The sequence below is a fragment of the Chelonoidis abingdonii genome, chromosome 4 (genome assembly GCF_003597395.2).
Source record: "Chelonoidis abingdonii isolate Lonesome George chromosome 4, CheloAbing_2.0, whole genome shotgun sequence".
NCBI classification, from domain to species: Eukaryota; Metazoa; Chordata; order Testudines; family Testudinidae; genus Chelonoidis; species Chelonoidis abingdonii.
Genome location: NC_133772.1, coordinates 110,679,575 through 110,697,170, shown reverse-complemented (window position 1 = coordinate 110,697,170; position 17,596 = coordinate 110,679,575). Strand labels below are relative to the sequence as shown.

The 17,596-nt window shown below is 45.3% G+C and overlaps 1 long non-coding RNA gene across 1 annotated transcript in view; it reads right to left on the bottom strand.

Annotated features, from left to right (window-relative positions):
• Positions 1–5,864: 5,864 nt before the first annotated feature.
• LOC116837482 (uncharacterized) overlaps positions 5,865–17,596 on the bottom strand; it is a 20,451-nt gene continuing 8,719 nt past the window's right edge. Inside the window, exon 2 of the long non-coding RNA XR_004376704.2 lies at positions 5,865–16,617. This is a non-coding gene — a long non-coding RNA (uncharacterized LOC116837482). The remainder of the gene's footprint in view (positions 16,618–17,596) is intronic.

Here is a 17,596-nt window from a genome sequence, read left to right as displayed (position 1 = left end):
ATGCTCAGGCCGGAGACCAGGCTCTAGGACTTTGTGAGGGTCCCAGATCTCAGGCTGCAGCCTGAGCCCAATCATCCACACCGCAATTCATCAGTCCCTTAGCCAGGGCCCTGCAAGCCCAGGTCACCTGGCATGGGACAGCTGCAGGTTTTTAATTGCTGTGTAGACATACCTTAAGAGGCAGCATTTCCCCACTCACAAGCACTGAGTCTGTATAACAAAAGAAAACTTTCATTAAAAGGGAAAGGGAACCCAGCACTGATCTGGGAGAATACCACAACCACCATTCAAAAGAAGATAACCATAAGCGAACACCCACCCCACAGTGCATTGGGCAGTGTCCTTTGCCTGAGTTCCCCACCTTGTGATGTGAAAGTCTGTCACACCCCACTCTCTTTGCTGTGCCTCACTCACAGTTGGTTGTCCTTAGTCAGTGAAGACCAGAGTTCAGAGGTGCATTTGTATGGGTCCCCTTACACTCCTGAAGAGTGGGGTGGGCATCAAGCAATGTCACTGCAATTAGCTCACTATTGCTACCACTGTCCCTCTGCAGCTGCTCTCTCTGCCACTATTATCGCAGCCACTTCTGAGATGCCACATTCTAAGGTTCCCCTCACCCATTTAACCCAGCTCTTAGTGATTTCACTGGGTAGTGGTGAACCTCTGTACTACTGTATTCTTATTGTCTTTCACGGCAACATTGTCCCCATTCTAGACCTAAGGTTTAGGATCTATACCTGCTCATCTCTGATTTTAGCTCTAGTAATCACTGAACAGAAACAAGGAATCCGAATTGAGTTCAGTCAGCTCTGTCTTCAAGTTCTGGACTGGGTAGGGCAGGGCCAGATGGTGTCTATGTCTCTTTAAAAGGAATCCACACCACCAAACAAAAACACCCATGCCTGCCCCTCTCTTCATCTTCAGTGGGATTTGACATCCCTGCCCCTCTGCTTAGCACGTGAGTTTTCAGTAGGTAACCCCCTCAATCAGGGTATGCTAAACGCAGTTCTGCTGCCCTTTACTCATATAACAAGGATAACATTTCATTCTCTCTGCATTAAAGTGAATCATAAAACAAAGCAATCACAATTGGTCACTTTGGCAAAGCAGCTCTGTGTGCTGAACACCTAAGGGAGTGTAGGTGTATCTATGCAAATACTGTCTGCTCCTGAAGGCTTTTTCCCCAGTGCTGTCACTAGATGTCAGGGGAGAGCTCATTCAGACCGTATTCACACCAGGGCCAACAGCCATGTGTTATAGTTCAGATACAAGGGTTCCCACAATGTAGAAGATTATTTATCTATTTATGTGCATCAGTGTGCTCAATGCTACATAGACTCAAAATAAAGACAGCCCTTCCCCCAAAGAGCTTGCCATCATGGAGAAGAGGGAACATGCCAAGAAGCCCAGAGTGGAGGAGAACTTAGTGGGGAAGGGAATTAATTATATAAACTCAATTCTTGTGAGATAAAGCCTATTACCTATTTTATCAACTTGGCCTTTTTGTGGAGGCTCAGCATAGCTACACACACCGTGCTGTGCCTGCCACATGACTGAAGAATCAGACTCGTTGGGGTGCAATATAGAACAATAAATGCTTAACTACTAATATAATAATGTACCGTTCTTTTGATTTGCCTTCCTCCCCCCCACCCTCCGGCAGCAGATCTCAGCTAAAAGGAGAACATCTAGGTACCTGGAAATGATGGACTGTGGTTTCTGGGTTTTGGCAGATGGAGTTGTCTCTCTTCCCCTTCCTTACTGGAAGAAATACAGCATCACTTTTCTGCCCGCCCTCTCCCCTCCCTTTAGACTATTCCTTTGGAGAACTGGCTGCACAACTGGACTGTAAAATAATCCAGCTGTTCCTATGACAACACACTGGCAGCAGGCAGAGATGACGCCAGCACATGGAACCTTGGCCTATTCACTACCAACACCCAAGTCTATTTGTTTTGGTTTAGGCTGTATTTGTTTCTGGAAGTAGGCGGCATTTTGCAGAGTACATTTCTGAAGGCTGGAGAGGCAGAAGGAATTACAATCCCAGAGATGCCAGGAAAGCTGATGTCTCTGTCCCTTATCCTTTACTTTCAGACTCCAGTTCAATCTGATGCCAGGAGAAAATACCTCCTGGGACCCTGCAGCTGGTCTTTGCAGGATTTTAGCTGGAGTCTGTGCTGTAGGGGGCTCAGGGCAGTGATCTCTTCAGCACTGTGAGACTGTGGTCCCTGCTCCATGGGAAATGGCCAGTGGTGGAATTGATAGGTGGATATTAAACCATTTTTAACCAATTCCCTTTCCACAGAAGGACTTAAATGTATTGGAGAGCAAAGGAAATCCCAGTTCCTCATTAAGCTGCGACCAAAAAAATAGTGGAACTAGTTCAGCCTCTGCATGTACTTAGGAAGTGGAAGTAAATATCAGGCCTACATGGCACTAATACTTGAAAAACACACTGAGCTGAAAGACATTGTGGTCCACTGGAGATGGCACAGGACTGGGAATCAGGAGAGCAAACTATCCCTGGCTCTGCCACTGACCAGCTGCCTAATGGCAGGCAAATCACTTCCTTTGCTTTGCCTCCCACCCTTTGTCTGTCTTGCCTATTTAGAGTGTAAGTTCTTCAGGGCAGGGACTCTCTCTTAGTACCTGTATGTACAGCACCTAGCATGGTGGGGCGGCCATCTTGGGTAGAGCCTCTAGGTGCTACTGAAATACCACTCCTACTAATACCTTCGCCTTGGATTTCTAGATAAGTCTCTGCTTCGCCAGCTTCCCAGAACCTCCCCGCGGTTCAGGAAAGGCTATTGGGGGACAGGGGAGGTTGTGGTGGTGGGTTGAGAAGCCAGGTGCATAGCTCCTTGCTCCCCATCATGCAGAATCAGGAAGTGCCATTGTCCCTCAGGAGAAAAAAATAAGGTGCATGCATGAGAATCCAGGGTGCCAAGGGCATTAGCAGGTGCTCGGCTAGGCCACCAAGTAGCAGATCAGCACACTGACAGGCAGCAATCTGAGTCCAGCTGGCTGACTTGGTTGCTTACTCTCCTGGCAGCTAGGGGCAGTGTGCACTGCAGAAATAGTAAACAGGCTCTTGAGGCTCCTTGACTCACTATTCCAGAGGCCCCATCACCACCTCTGCTCACCTGCCAGAGCAGCTTTGATGGACTCCAAAGGCAGCTGAACGCAGTGCTCCTCGCAGAGGGATTTTGGGAGCAATAGTAAGTGAGGGCTCCCAGGAGCCTGCTGCAAAAGTGCTAGGTCCCTTTCCCTTGCCCCTATGTCCATTCCCCTCTCATTCTCTCTGCTCCTGTCCCTGTTCCCTGGGGCACAGCCCGACCTGGGGCCGTTCCCTCTGCTCCTGTCCCTGTTCCCTGGGGCACAGCCCGACCTGGGGCCGTTCCCTCTGCTCCTGTCCCTGTTCCCTGGGGCACAGCCCGACCTGGGGCCGTTCCCTCTGCTCCTGTCCCTGTTCCCCAAGCCATTCACAGCAAAAATTGCCCCAGTGGGAATTAAGCAGCTTTTAATTATTAAAACTGAAAACACTGAAGGGCACATTGTGCCCAACAATGAACTAGCCCCTTATTTCTGCTGTACCACGTGTCCCCTCATTGCTGCCTGTGAGCCACATTTCTCTCTCTGCTGTACTTGTCCCCTCATCACTGCCTATGAGCCGCACATCCCATCACAGCTCAGAGCTATTTTCCTCTTTCTGTGTAATACGACAGCCAGTGCTGCTGGAAATCAGCCCTAGCACACTTCTAACTCAGTAGCCAATGCCACAGGAGAGCCTCCATTATGTGATCCCATTTACGTGGCTAGGGCCACCGAAGATGACTCATCACTACGCCTACCATCACTTCATGAGTGATTCCCTGTCACTGTGACCCTGAGAGCAACCCCGGGTCAGAAAGCAAGGGGCTCCCTGGTATCTAGCAGTTAGGGTCAGCTAGCCTGACCACCTCAGTGTGCCCCAACTCACTGTTATAATCTGTACCTAAAAGGTGTCCAATCACATTGGAAAACTAATAACTCGAACATTAATATTCTTGTGTGACATATGTATGGTCAACCCACAAAGGATCCCACAGATGTGCTGGAATTATAACTAAAAGGTGTTTAAACCAAACATGTCAGCAGGTGTTGACAGATTTTTTTCCAGGATGTGGTTGCACCTGCTTGAATGCATCTCCCATGGAAACTGAGTAAGGTGTGACCAAAGACAAAGAAAAACACAGTTGCACACCAAGCAAACAAAGCTATCAGCATAGCAAGTGGGGGAAAAGCAATCACTTAATTTCAACGAAGGATGGAGACTGCAGCCCCAGAAGGCCTTCCGTCCACATAAAGCAGGGTCAGTGAACTCTCAGAGACTTTGCAAAGGTTTATTGTACTATAAAGGAAGGGACAGAGAACTCCTAGTTATCCTTCACTTGAGATGAAAAGAAAAACCAGGATCTTGTATTCTGCGGGGTTCCTGACTAAGAGCTAGTTAGCTGTTCCTGCTAGAGGAAGACTGGTGAGGAAACTACCTTGAACAAAGACCATAGCTTGTTAAATTAGGTCTTAACTATCATCAGGGGCATGCACCCAGGCCCCTCTCCCCCTACTATTCATTTAAAAAAATAAATATTTCTGCAGATCAGTTCACTGATTTTTGTGTTTTCTATCACCGGCACTCACAAACTGAAGTACACGTATTTCCTCATAACATGCAGTTATGAGTGCATGCAAACTCAGTTGGGTCATACACATACCCCCTCAAACATACATCACACAAGACTATGGATGAGTGCTTCAACCACGAGAGAACCATAACATAATTACAGGAGCTGAGGGCTTCTCTAAAAGTGAGTACTCTAGTAATTCGCATCATGGCCTGCCCTATATAAGGGAATAGCACTCTTATGTACTGTAAATCAAGGGCCACATCCACCTGTGCTTAATAGGTATCCCCAACAAATGTCTGAAAATAAATTATGCTCATTTAATGCAGCATAGTATGAAATACCAGCAGCAATGTCTTGGCTTGAATATTCGGGGGAAAAAAGGGACAGACTATTTTGTTTCACATGTAAATTGTTTTCATGCAATCTAACAAGCAAAAATGAGCCAGCTGAGACATCATCTGTCTGTTGTAATTGGAAAAAAGGACCTGAAAAAATTAAAAAGCGTGCAAAAACTAATCAGCATAGAATGGCAATTGCACATATTGGCCATTTTAAAGGTGAAAAGTTACATGTGGATTTGATGTTAAGCAAAGCAATATAAGCACAGTACCAAAAAGGGGAAGCTCAGCTTGCCACTTCAGGTACACGATGAATATGTAACTTCAGAGAATTGGGGGCTTTTCTTGGAGATTGCTGATTATCTTAATCGCCGAGATCCCTTCATGCAGGAAAGAATGACTTGTATGCAGCAAAATGCCACTTACTTAATCAAACCAGTCTCAAAATGACATTATTTCCTTTAACTGCATTATACAGAATAAGATCAGAAATGAATTATCCACTGCCAGATATTTCAGCGTGAAACTACTCAAAACTCTTGATTTTGCACGTAGAGAACAAGTAGCAGTTGCATTTCAACATGTAAGGGATAATGACTGTGAAATTATTGCGGATCATAAATCTGCAAGGTACAGCAAGTACAACAGCTGAAGAACTTTCTCATATTTTAAAGAATACGCTTATTAAAATGAACCTGTCTTTTAACAAGTTAGAAGACAGTGCTATGATGAGGCAAAAAATATAAGCGGGCATGCATCAGGGTTACAAACTCTTGTTCAGAAAAAACAAGGGCTGTTTATACGTATTGCTATGCAGATTGTTTACATCTAGTCATAGTTGATACTATGAGCTCTAATACCCTTTCAAAGAATTTTATTGGACTTGTTCAGAACCTGTATACATTCATCCACATCACTCATCGCAGCATCGCCTTTAAAAAAATACAAAAGGACACCATGACACAGACAGAAGGGACTTCAAGTGTCAGTGGCAATGAATGTGGTGGTAGCAAGAGATCTCATCAGGCTCTTCACGAGGCACACTGGCATTCACACTGCCAAGCTTTGCAGGTCATAAATGCAGTTTCTAATTTTAAGAAACCTTACTCAATATTCTGCAGAATGCCACCACAGTAAGTGTGTCAGCAAAGCAAAGGGGCTTATGATATGTAAGCACATGTAAGCACAGCTTGATTTCAAATTCACAATCTGCCTTTTGGTATTTTTGGATGTGTTAAACTGCATGCATTATGCTATCACTTTCTTGCAGTATGAAAACACTGATTTTGCCTGTGCAGTAGAGAGTTGTTTAAAAGTCTTGCGTAACCTGAGAATGGATGAAAAGTTCCACGAATACTTTGTAAAAGCTGAACATTGGGTTACTGAACTGAGTCTGCAAATGCCAACTTACAGGAGAAGGCGACCAGCAAAAACTCTGGATCATTTTTATGGGAGTCACACAGAATGCTATCATTTTTAATCTTTAGAAAAGAAATATAAATTGGTTTCTTTTCCCCTGCACTTGATGCTGCAGTAAGTGAAATGGACAGACGATTGAAGCAGAAAAATACAGTAATACTCAAAGCTGTGTCCTATCTCACTGCAAAAAAATCTGAAAACTGTTACTATACCAATAGGAAACGAAGCACATGTGCAACCAAATGAAGAATTTCAGTGCAGAGTTCCTGAAATGCAGTACAATTTACTTGTGCACCACTTTGACCCTATTTTAAATGCTAAGGGATCGGAGAGTGCAGTATCTTTTCCGGAACTTATGAAGGTCTGTAAAGATCATGACCAGGAACTTTTGTATCCTGATGTATTTGACCTATTGGTGCTTTTGGCAACACTACAGTTGCAACTTGAGAAAGATGTTTTAGTGCTAAAAAGCGTATCCTTAGAAGACTTTGCAGCAGTCTGACAGAAGCCCACCTTCAGCAACTGTTAATTCTTGCAGTAGAGACTAATTTATCCAACAGTGTGAACACAGAAGAGATTTTGGATACATGTATTCAGATGGCTCCATGGTGCACAGATTTTCATTGAAATGGTGAGTGTACTGCTGTTTAGTTCTATGCATATTATGTAGGTGCAGATGTTGATATGCTTTAAAGCGTATAATGCATGTGTTTAACGTGCCCCTCCAAAAGTAGCCAGATTTAAATTCCTGTGCACGCCCTCATCTATCAGAAACCATATTCTTACAAAAAACAAAGATAACTCTTTCTATCTTTATCCCTTATACTTGAACTTACATAAAATCTCTTATTGACTGAATAAATTTGTTTTATTTTTAATTTATACCAACCCAGCGCTTTGATTGAACTGAAGTGATTGTTATCTCTAGTCAAGACAACAAGCTGCTGTTTTTGTCTCTTTGAAGGAGCAATGAACTTTACGTCTGCGTGGAAGAGAGGGCTGAACATTTCAGGGAAAATCAGGATTGGGAGGGTGTTGGGCTCACTGTGCAAACAGTAACTGGGTGGTGGAAGCCAGGGCATGATCTGTAGGCTGCCTGTGGGGGTAAGGGCTGCGAGCCATGGCTGCATTGCATTTAAGGCACCCAGAGCTGCAAGGCAGGAGGTAACAAACCCTAACTGATCAGGTTTGAACCCCAAAATGTCATACTGGCCTAGTCGGACAGGATTTATACACTGCCTCCTACTTTGACTGAGGTTTGTATTTCAAGCATTAACAGAATAGTTTTAAGTGATAAGGCTAGGAATAGTTAAAGAAAGACTCATTTTATTAGTTTCTGTTTATTTTGAGCAAGGGAAATAGAGCAAAGGAAGTTTAAAATGAATGACAGTGAAACAACAGCTAAGCTAGGGCCTGCTAAATTGGAAAAGGAGCAAAAATGGGAAGCAGAACGAGAGAGAGATCATAAATACCAAAAATGGGAAGGGAACAGAAGAGCCAAAGAGCAAGAAGCAGCACACTGGCAGGCCCTGGAAGGAGAAGCAGCTGCCCACCAAAGAGTCATGGAGTGGAAAGATAAAGAAGCCCGAGAAAAAGAGGAGGAGAAGCTGTATGACCTGGACATAATGGAAGGACATGCATAGATCTCACAACCCACAGCTACTCTCTCACCCCAAGGGACACCCAGCTGGGACAAACTGTGGCCCATGTACAGAGAATTGAACTGCATCAAAGAATATTTACCACCTTTCAAAAGATTTGTGAATTGCATAGAGTCCCAGAAGACAAAGTCCCCCACCTCACGATTGCAAAGCTGATTGCAAAGCTTGAATGTATTTAATGAAATATGAATTTTGAAAAGACTGTATTGCAAAGGTTTCAAATTACCCCTAATGCGTACATGTTGAAATTCAGAAACCTCAGGAAAAGTGCTAATCTGAGTCATGGGGAATAAGTTTATAAAACATGTGACCTGAAGAGGAAATGGGCAAAGGAGGAAAAGGCTGACAATTATGACCAATTATTTGATCTCTTTGCACAAGAACGTTTCCCGAGCACATGGTCTCAGGAGATAGAGATGTAATCCAGGATAAATCTTGTTTAATGTGTCCCTGTGCAGGAAGTAGCAGATCTGGCTGATTTCTTTGTGCAGGCCAAAGTGTCTACTGAGTGCAAGATAAAGAAAGAGGGGCAGAAGCACAGGGTAAAGGGGGAACCCATTTCATCCCTGGGGAAAAGGAGGATAGTTGGAAGCACACCCCACAAGACAACAGTGCAAGGGAGCACACTCCACAAGACAACAGTGCAAGAAGGTGTTACCTGTGTGACTCCACTGAGCACATAAGAAATAAATGCTCAAAATCAGTGGTTCTCAGCCAGGAGTGTGTATCCCTGGGGTACATCAACTCCTCTGGACATTTACCTACTTTTACAACAGGCTACATAAAAAGCACTAGCAAAGTCAGTACAAACTACAATTTCATACAATGACTTGTTTATACTGCTCTATATACTATACACTGAAATGTCACTACAATATTTATATTCCAATCAATTTGTAATTATATGGCAAAAATGAGTAAGTCAGCAGTTTTTCAGTAATAGCGTGCTGTGACACTTTTGTATTCTTATGTCTGATTTTGTAAGGAAGGAGTTTTTAAGTGAGGTGAAACTTGAGGTACACAAGGTACACTTGGGGTGCACAAGACAAAATAGAAAGTACTCCTGAAAGGGATATAGTAGTCTGTAAAGATGGAGAGACACTGCCCTAAACTAAAAATATAAATGCTCATCCCATCCAACCCAGTTTAACACACCTTTCATTAACCTAGAGGTGCCTGCAGGGCCCCTGATTAAGTTTGTGAGATCTGACCCAGAGGAGGTGGATGTGGAATTTATTAAAGTTGCCACAGTGAATGGCAAAGAATGCATAGGAAGGACAGACACTGAAGCCCAGATTTTTCTGGTCACGGAAAGCATGGCCAAAGAAACAGTGATGTTACCTGGCCAGGAAATAGAACTCCTGGCACTGGGAAGATATAAAATGCCTGTGCCTTTGGTGAAGGTGCATTTGGAGTGGAAAGGTTCAGAGTTATCTTAAAAGTTGGTGTGCTGGGTTGTATTCCAACAGAAATGCTGTTGGGAAATGATGTCTTAACTATGTCTAAGGCAATTAATATTGTAACCTGTAGTAAAATGAAATATTGTTCTTTAATCCCAGAAGGGAGCTGCAAAGACACAGAAAATATGGGAGAACACACTTCTGTTCACACCCTATACACTACTGTAATAATCTTTGCATAAGGTATGCTTTATGAGCAGTGTTCTAAATTTTCCCATACGTGTGGAATGAATTTTATGTGCATCAGTATGGAGGTGGTGTGTGACATCTAAGGCCAAAATAAACAGAGCTCCTGTAAATTTCCCAACCCCTAATGGTGTGAATCTCACCACGTGCAGGTCTGTGCACCACAGTAACAGCCCCCAGGATTGGATGGATTGCATTTGGAATCCTTCAGGTTGATGTCAAGAGTCTCATTAAAAATTTATCTTCTTACATTCAAAACCACATCTCTGCCTGTTTTTGTGACATCTCCTCAGGGATGTCCAGCTGTCAACCTAAACATGGCCAAAACTGAGTTTGTGATCACTGTTATCACCCTCATTCACTCATTTTCACTGGGCTTGCTCAGGGAGCTGGAGTGCAAGAGAGAGTAAGGGCTCCAGCTGGGGATGTGGGCTCCAGACTGAGGGGTTCAGAGTGCAGGAGGGGCCTGGGGGCTCTGGGCTGGGAAGTGAGGGTCCCAGACAAGGGTGTGGGCTCTGGGGTGGGGCTGAGGAGTTTGGGGTTCAGGAGGGTGCTCCAGGCTGAGATAAATGGGTTTGGAGGGCAGGAGGATCAAGGCTGGGGCAGCTCCCTAAAGCAGCACCATGTCCAGCCAATGGGAGCTGTGGGAGCAGCACTTGGGGAGGGCCACTGTGCTGAGCCCCCTGGCTTGCCCCTATGCATAGGACCCAGAGGGAGGACATATCAGCTGCTTCCCAGGAGCTGCACAGCATGGGGTTATCAGGGAGCCTGCGCATCCCACTGCGTGGTGCCACACGGACAGTCAATGGCCTCGTCAGCAGTGCTGACCATAGCCACCAGGATCCCTTTTCAACTGGGTGTTATGGTTGAAAACCAGACACCCGGTCACCTCAGCTAGAGCTGGCGGAGGGGAGGGGGCTACTTTGGACAACTGAGTGGGGATTGTCTGGTACGGTGGCAGGAAGAGGCTGCCTGTAGGAAAGAGCTGGGAGTTGTTTGGTGAGGTGATAGGAAGAGGCTCCCTGAAGCAGCTGGCTGAGGGTGGTGTGGTAAGAAGAGACTGCCTGGAGGTTTGGTGATGCGGTAGGAAGGTGGCTGCAGCAGCTGTTTGGGCGTGTGGTAGGCTAGATGGGTTGGTGGCATGGAGGTGCCCAAGACAGCTGGCTGGGGTCAAGGTAAGTTTGGCTCCATCAAGACCAGATACGAATGCTCTCTCCCCTCCTCTTGCTTCTGTCATCTCCTCCCAACTCTCCCCAACTGCCCTAGCCTAGGAGCCCTCAGGGGAAGAAGGGAGCAGTCACAGAGAGGCAGCAAGGCAACCTGCATTGCAGGCACTACAGGGGCCCCTAGTGGACAAGAGGAATTGCTGATCAGGTGAGAGCAGTAGAAGAGCTGTGTAGCTCGGACTCATTTATCTCAATGACAGATGTTGGTCCAGTAAAAGACATGCCCTCGCCCACCCTGTGTCTCTGAGTAACATTCCAATGGAGCAGCAGGGACACGATGAAATGTGTATTGTACTTGGCTGCCCTACCAGAAGAGCAGCTGGCCAGTAAAGGGCACTGCAAGATCCACTGTTATCAGTGGATCTTGACAAAAGGCACTGAGTAGCAGACAGGATGTGGCACATAAAAAAATATGAGGTAGCAGGGCCTGATGCGTGGCCACAGGATAGCACAGAAGCACTGGCGTCAGAAGCAACCCAGAAGAGCTGGGGGAAGTGGCCAGTAGCTGTCTCAGAGCAAGACTGAGAAAAGGGAAGCACACCCGAATGAAGGCAGTACAAGCAGTCAGATAATGCTGGTTAGTGCTGGGGAAAGATGAGCTGTAACAGTTGGGTGGGGAGCTGAGCAATCAATAAATGAGAGAGAGCAGGAAATAAAGTGATAGCAGGAGAATCAAACACATACTGGGCAAGGAGACAGAAATACAGTCTGCTACCCACAGCAGCAATGATGGTCCATGTCTCCAACACACAAAGGCTCCCACACTGACCACCAAGTGACACCCACAACACCAGAGGCAGTACTGCCAGTACCATGCATTCAAAAATCACGACAACCCCTTCCCCAAATCATGACCAGCTTAAAAAAGAAAATTCACAAAATTAAAATAAACTAAGTAGTATTATTTGCCTTCTGGTCACATTCCCTGTTTTTCCCCATAATCCTGTTGGCTAAAAAACTTACTTTACAAAAAAATAAAATGGAGATTTTCCTGTAGTCACATGAATCCAGGAACTGGAGCTTTAAGAAAAATACCAAATATCATAAGACTTGTGATAAAATCTTAAGAGTTAGCAACCTTTAAGAGGTGGTACAAAGCCCAGCCCTGTGAGTCTGAGAGACTAAAACTGCCTTCTTGCCCAAGAGGTTTAGACTGAGGGGGCATACTGGGTATCTGATGAACTCTGGAAAGCAAAGATACCTTTGTGCCTTCTTGCTGGACTGCTCTCCTAGGGGCTTGGGCTTTTTCTAACTAAACTACTATGACTTGTACTTAGGGTATTTCCACACTTTTCTCCCTGCCAGTTCTAGTAAAGATTATTAGGAAGTAGCTAAAGATACAGCACTTGTATATCAAGGAGATAAGTGCCTGCTTAAAAAGATAAATATTCCTCAGTTAAAAGATGTGTGTATGTTGGAAACCCAACTAGGGCTTGAGCCTAGAGGTTCTAGTGTTTGGAGTGTCCACAGTACTTGTTTTCAAAGTCAGGGTACACCATAGTGCACAAATATCTGAAAGCCCTTAGTTACCACAACCTACATATTTTACTAATACACTGTTTATCCCCCTCAAGTTACTCTGAAACTGCTTTTACCCACATGACAACACACTGATCTCAGAGAGCAGGTCCTAAACATTAGAATGAGGAACTAGTAGTCGGACTTACTAAGTTGTATTCCCAGCTCTGCCACAGGCTTATTATATGACCTTAGACAGTCATTTCCCCTCTCTGTACCTTGGTGTCCCCTGTTAGAACGGGATCAGAATCTTCACCTACTTTACAGGGCTGCAGGGAGGCCTATCAAGTCAAGTACAAGGTGTTGGTGCTTATCTTTAAGGTGATCAACGGCCTAGGGCCAGCATATCTAAAAGATGCCCCTAAAGTTCTGAGATGAAAGCCATGGCCAACAACTCCACTCCTCTGACACAATGGAACTCTCTACAATAAGTGTGAAGCTTGTCTGTGCAGGAGGCAGCTTTGACAGAGGCCAGGCCAAGACTGTGGAATGAACTCCCACAGAAAGTAAGGACCATCACAGACCTCATCACCTTCTGCTTGACATGCAAAGTATGTCTTTAACCTGCCTTCTCTAACAAACATGTTGCAACATTTATTTTAAAAAACAACTAAAACAACCCTACTGAAACAACACTCCAGTGCACACCCTGGGCAGAGGATGAAAGAACAAACCACTTAACTGATGTTAGTCAGGTCACTTAACACAGTGTTTCCTAAATGGTGGGCTCTGGGACTAGTGTGGGGAATGGGTTGGCAGGAGAGCAAGCCCGCCATGCACTCATGCTACAGCAGTGGCTCCTGTCATATGGGGCTAGGCCAGCTTCCTGCTCCAAGCGTTGCCAGAGATGGATTAAGGTTTCGGGGGGCATGGGCTAGAGCAAGTGGGGGGGCCTCTCCAACCCTTCCGCCTGCGATTCCACCCCTTCCACCTATGGCCTCACCCATAGCCCCACCCTGTTCCATCCCTTCCCCTACAGTCCCACCCCTGTTCCATCCCACCCTACCCACTGCAACCGGTTTGCTCCTTTCTCCCCACCCCTACAGCCCCAAGACCAGAGAAGCTGTGTCCTTCCGCACCCCCCCATGCCCCGGCACCATAGCTGGGACTGAGAGCTCCCACAGCCCTGAGGCCGCGGCAGGGAGCAAGAACTCTTCCAGTCCCAGGACTGCAGCCAGGGTCACCCAGCTCTTCTGCCAGGGCTTCAGGCTTTCGCTCCCCGCAATGAATGTCTGTTGGGGCACCCATTTTTCTGGGGCCCCTGGGCACGAACTCCATTGGCCAATATGCCACTGTGTGTTGTGACCTGGCACACGTTGGCAGCATCAGAGGGCAACTGGGCCAAACCTGAGTGGCCCTGCAGCCCCATATGCCAGGGTACAACGGCGATCACTCAAATTTGGCCCAGCCACTCTTCTCAGGAATTCCATGAATTTGACCCTAGGTGGGTTGCAAAGAAAAAAAGTGGGTAGACCACCTTAATAAAAAGTTTGAGAACTACTGATTAATGCACTACTGAAAGGTGCTCAGACTGTTTGTCCTTCGAGTTTGACTATGACCATGACATCACTGGTTGGTTTGGTTTCTGTGAACATGCGAGTGGCTGATCAGGCCAATTTGAGCTTTGAACTGTCTGCAGGACACTGAACAAGAGATGCCGCTATGGGTCACTTGATTAACAGTGACATGCTGGTGCTGTGAGATTCACACTGCTTGTGCTTCTGCTCTGCCTCAGCTGGTCTCCTCCACTCACAGAGTAGCTCCAGTATGGATGAGGCTTTGTCAGGTAGAACAATCATGAGCGAGATCTTCCCAAAGCTCTGGGTCAATGTTGAAATGCTCCAAGGATAACCTGAGGGAGTCCCTGAAATGTTTCTTCTTGCCTCCCTGAAAGCGATTTCCCTCCTTTAGCTTGCTGTAAAAGATCTTTGGCAGTCACTCATCTGACATTCTGGTGACATGATCTCACCATCTCATCTGTGATTTCATCACAGTATGGATACTTGGAATGCCTGTCCACATGAGAACCTCCGTATTTAGAGCTTTGTCTTGCTGTCTTATCCTCAGTTTCTTCAAACAAACCATGTGAAAGTGATTCAGCTTCACAGACTGGCATCTGTACACCATCCAGGTTTTACATCAGAGTTGGCAATGCAAGGTCTTTGTAGACTTTCAGATTTGTTTGTTGACTATTGCCTCTACGCTCCCACACAATTGCACATAGTCTGCCAAAGGTCACACTTGCTCTGGCAATTCTGGCACTGGTTTCATCATTGTTGTGAACTGCACATGACAGTGTACTGCTGAGATAGGTGAACTTATCCACTGTCTGAAGGGTTTGGCCAGTCACCTTGATAGTAGGCTCTACATAAGGCTTTCCTGGTACAGGCCAATACATCACTTCTGGCTTCCTGATAATTGTGAGACCAAAGTTGTCACAAGCTGAAGAGAAATAGTCCGTGCTCCACTGCAGGTCGGACTCAGATTTGGCATTCACGAAACAGTCATCAGCAAACAGAAGATCACAAACAGTCACTTCCTTTACATTTGTCTTTGCCTGTAGTCTCCTCAAATTGAATAGCTTGCCATTAGTCTGGTATCTGATGCCAATCCTAGTGTCACAGTGATGAAAGGCATCTGTAAGCGTGGCAGAAAGCATCATACTGAAAACAGTTGAGGCCAACATGCAGCCCTACTGGACTGCATTGATGACTGGGAATGGTTCAGATGACTCACCGTCGTCCACAATGCGAGAGAGAATGCCATCATGGAATTGCCGAACCATTGCAATGAATTTCTCTGGGCAATCAAGTTTTGCCATGATCTTCCAAAGGCCCTCCCAACTGACTGTATCAAGTGCTTTTGTCAGGTCAACGAAAGTCATACAGGTTGGAGTTCTGTTCCTGGCATCTCTCCTGAAGTTGACGAGCTAAAAATACCATATCTATAGTCCTGCATCCTTTCCTGAAGCCATGCTGACTTTCAGGCAGGAGCACTTGTTCAGTGCATTGCACAAGGCAATTCAGCAGAATTCTGATGAGAATTTTGCTGGCTACTAACAGTGAGATGCCCCAATAGTAGTTGTATAAACAGAAAGACAACTGACAATCCTACAAGTGGATGATGGATGCATCCTTGTACTCCTGGGATAAAGTTCTTTGACTGATTTTTTCCAATCAATGTAGATTCAATTTCAGAGTCATGTGTAAGCCTCTGGCCTTTTAGACTTCTGCTGGTATAGCATCTGCTCAATCACTTTCACAGTTTCAATCGGCATTGGGAGATGAGCAAGAAATATGTTGACACTGATCTGGGCAGTCAATCAATTGCCTCCTCACTAATAGATTATTCTTTATTGAGGATGTGTTTAAAGTGTTCTGCCCACTTTTGCAGTATCTTTTCTTTACCAGTGAGTAGTGTGGTGCCATCAGCTTTCAGTATTGGAGATGTTCCCGATGACCATGGCCTATAAATTGTCCTCAGAGCACCACAGAAGTATTTCATGTCATTCCTGTCTGTGTAGGATTGAATCTCATCTGCCTTGCTGCTCAGAATGAGTTTTAGATCTCTCTAAGTTTACACTGGACAGTCATCTTGATGTTGTTAGGCTACCTTCTTAGATGTTGAAGTGCATCTCCTAAACAGGCCTTACGGAGCCAAATGTTTCTCATTCAACAGTCTCACTACGTCAGTATCATTTTTATCAAGCCAAGCTTGATGTTTACATGTGATGGAATCAAAGGTATTGGATGCAGCCAAGTACACAGAATCTCTAAAGGATGCCCAATTTTCCTTGTTATTAGAGTTTGCATCAATTGTTACAAGTTGGTTGCACAGTTCAAGGAAAGCCTGTTTCACATTCTCCTGTTTCAGTTTGGAGGAGACATTAAGCTTTTTGGATGCCTTTTTACCTTGTGGTTGCCTACTAGGATGTAGCTGGATATTCAGCTTGGAGACTATAAGCCTGTGATCAGCCCAGCATTCTGCACTTCTCATGGCCTTTGTCACTCAAACATCCTGTCTGTCTCTTCTTCTGATGATAATGTCGTCAATGAGATGCCAGAGGTTGGAGCACAGATGCCTTCAAGATGTCTTGTTACAGGGTGCTCAGATGCTATGGTGATGAACTCAAGTGTAAGAACCTGTATAGAACAGAATAGATGCTTAATTCATTAATGTCTGTGAAGGACTCAGTCTCAAATAGAAAGCATGAGACAAGGGCAAAGTACTTATTTTAAATTCATGTGATTATTTCAATATATGATATGGTTTTAAAAAGCAAATACAAAGCTGTTAATAGAGTTGATTGTCACCATATTTCTGAGGACATGCAAGATTGCTTAAAGGGCACTATTTGCAATCAAACTAACCAGTAATTATACTATATGACAAAATTGAAGGTTACAAAGGATCTCCTTGTGCAACCACGTGCCACAAGGGACTAAAATTAGCTGTTAATTGTTGTCACATGCATGTGACAGTTCAGGCCTCTAGCATCAGGGAATGTCAGGGGTTACAGCAACAAGTGGCAGAACGTGGAATCTGGTGACATGGGAGGAAGGTAGATCAGAAAGTTTTCTTGGGTTTTGACTGACTGAGTGGTTGTGCTGGGCTGCAACTTTGTGACAGTCTAAGGCCTGGTCTACACTACGCATTTATACCAATTTTAGCAGCGTTAAACCAATTTAACGCTGCACCCATCCACACAACGAGGCCCTTTATATCAATATAAAGGGCTCTTTAAACCGGTTTCTGTACTCCTCCCCAACGAGAAGAGTAGAGCTGAAACCGGTATTACCATATTGGATCAGGGTTAGTGTGGCCGCAAATTGATGGTATTGGCCTCTGGGCAGTATCCCCCAGTGCACCATTGCTGTCCAGAGTGGTCACAATCTGAACTCGGAGGCACTGGCCAGGTATACAGGAAAAGCCCCGCAAACTTTTGAATTTCATTTCCTGTTTGGCCAGCGTGGAGAGCTCACCACAGGTGACCACACAGAGCTCATCAGCACAGGTAACAATGCAGTCTCCTGAGAATCGAAAAAGAGCTCCAGCATGGACCACACGGGAGGTACTGGATCTGATCGCTATATGGGGAGAAGATTCTGTGCTAACAGAACT